Raw genomic sequence first — 3008 nt, 5'->3', positions numbered from 1 at the left:
ATTGTTTTTTAAAACTTGCAATGTACAATACGATATGTGTATGGACTGCGAGCAGAAAGGAAGATCGAAGAGTGTGATAAGCATGTTATTAAACCAATCTTAAGGATCAGTAAACAGGCAGTACAACATCACAACAATATTATATATAAAATATTATAATAGCCTATATCCTGTAATTATAGAAACATATCTTCCTTAATTAAAGGTAAGATCGCGGTTTATTGGTGTAAATTTACTTAAAATCATTGATAAAAACAATTTTTGAATTTACTTTGAGTTTTTATTCATTTTATGTTGTTTACAGGTCAACAAGGAAAGTGTATTGACTTTTTTATTACTAGTACATTTATGTCATTTACAACATTATCGACCGCAATTCAAACTCGGCAAGAATGCGGAGAAGAAATTGTAAGCTATGGCGCAGAAATTCAGACGAACCCTTTCATAGCCACGTTGAGACACCCTGCTTGATTTAAAACGGAACGAAAAATCGCAAACCGCATCCTCCTTCTTCATTCAGAACCGTGGGTTGTTGGTGAGAAATGAAAAAAACGACAAAAGAACAAATCTAAATCATGCTACTTAACACGAACATGTGCCTTTGTCCGTCACTTTCAGATAACTTTTCTTGAGGATTCTCCAATTTACGTCAGTTATGTTGGCACATGCTATACTAGGTGTTATCTACGTTAAGAAATACCTATAATCCAACACTTCATATTTACATAATTGACAGACGTCAATCAAGGCAAAACAAACACGTGGTCCATCTTACGAGATCTCGCGTGATTAGACTGGTAAGTACAGGCTAAGTTAATTACGTCACAGCGGTCAGTAAATATTATATAGGTATATAATAAGAGATGGAGGCACAGATTTAGACTCTTTCATACCAGTCTCGTAACTGATAAGAGAATTGAATACTAGTCTTCATCATCGAGTCGTACCTGTTCATGTCAGAACTGATATAAGAGTATGATAATGTATAATTCAGTTTACTACATTGGCACATTGTCCAATATTGACAAAGGCTAAACCGTACATATATCATCTTTCTTAAAACTATAAAACATGTAAGCTCAGTTCCGTATTAAAAATGTTAGATACAGACAAATAAGGAATGAATATTCATGGCAAAATTGATTATGTCATCAAGCCGTTTGATAAGGCAATATGCAACAAATTATCTCTTACTCTATAAAGAGGGATCCATAAATCACCTTCTTAAGTAGAGGGGAAATATGTTGATTTTAGGAAAATCAAAATACGTGAAGATTTGGTAACTCCAACTAGCAACTGTGGGCATGTGGTATTCCATTAGTCGATATGAGATTGCTCAAGATTGAAATAATTTTTTTATTCTTCCACTGTCATTTCACTTTCACAGAATATTGAGATTCCTAATCAGTTCATATTAGTGCCATTTCGGATCCATAAGATTTCTTAATTTCTTTTATCCAAGAATATAAATTAATTACATAAAAGTCCATAAAATCACTATGGACAGTGAAAGCTAGCAAAGTATTCTCTTGGTTACGTACAAATTTGCACTTTCTACTATACAGTTCTTCTGTTGAGTTAAGAAACGAGAAGAGGAATAATCTGTGATAAACAAATAAACAGTCAAAATAAACGATGGTAATTATCTAAATATTAAACACGAATAACAAATGATGGTTTATTATCTTTACATCTTCCTTCGTTGTTAGCTACTAATGTCTTTCCAATTACTAGGTCCTACAAAATCTACATCATTTCCTTCCGTTTTGCAAAGGATAACTCACAAAAGCTAATTTGCGGTGTTCGTTGACCAGAATTATATGAAATGTTCCCTTTTGCATAGATGTTCCTTATCTTACTGAAAGTGGTGAAGACGAACAATAAGAATATATTCTTTTTTCCTGCATGTCACCTAATGACTTCACAAGGCAATGTGCTCTTTATCAAAATTATTTTTGCGATTTTCAATCTCTATCAATGGCGTTTCTTAGATCAATGAAAAAATCTACCACACATTTGTCAGAAGATGGACTTGCAAGTAACAAATTTTGAAGTCCGTAAGTGGATTTCTTTCAGTAATTTGTTGATCTATATGTTTGAAGGTAAACAATAATAGCTATCTTTAAACTGGGCTATCTAATACCTTCTGATGACCTGTTTTCATGATGGAATGACTTCTGTGATTTATTTCTAGTCCGGATCTTTTACAAAATGTCTGTTTAAATGTCAAACGAACGAGTATCTTCAGTTCTCTGATAAAAATTAGAAATTGGACTCATTATCGTTGCGCATGTTTCTCTAGGCGGGAGTAAACTGTCTAATTAGTACTTCTCTGGGGTGGGCTGTCGTCTCACGCCAAAATGTCGAGTTGGATTAACTTGATTTGAAGGGAGCGTGTCAACGTTTAAGTTTTGTACGGAAGCCTATTATAATGAATTGAAAGTAGGGGTCAGGTAGTAGAATAGGTGATGTTAAAGCATAGTGTGACAACGATTGTCATATTTGTTGGCATATTACACGTCTGTAGAGCTATTCTGATCATTTTAGTGGTCACACTGTGAATACTGTCACCTTCTTATAGCTATCTTATTAAAATGACAAACTTCACCAGGTTTTCTAATGTTTTATAGAAGAGTACAAAAGAAGGAAATGAAATGTAATAGAGCTTTAACATCCTACTGGTAGAGAAAAATAGGACAGCTTATATTCTGAAACTTGTATCAAAATTTGGTTGTGTTTTGTAATTTTCACAATCTTAGTTTTACAGGAAATAAAAGGACGATCTGCATTTCAGGACTTATTATTTTGTTTAACATATAATAGAGCATATCGTGACGACTAGAGCTCATAGTGAAAGGGGTGAAATGGTTGTTTAATCAAATTCATTTCATCATGTTGTGTGGTCACTTCAAATTCCTTGACTAAAAAAACATCCAACATGAAAGGGAATATTGTTTAATGGAATTTATTAACAAAGCTGCACTTATTTAAGGCAAATCTAACTGTAT

This window comes from Lottia gigantea (assembly GCF_000327385.1).
Source record: "Lottia gigantea unplaced genomic scaffold LOTGIsca_28, whole genome shotgun sequence".
Taxonomy (NCBI): Eukaryota; Metazoa; Mollusca; class Gastropoda; family Lottiidae; genus Lottia; species Lottia gigantea.
The sequence above is the reverse complement of the archived record's forward strand: the minus strand, read 5'-3'. Positions refer to the sequence as shown.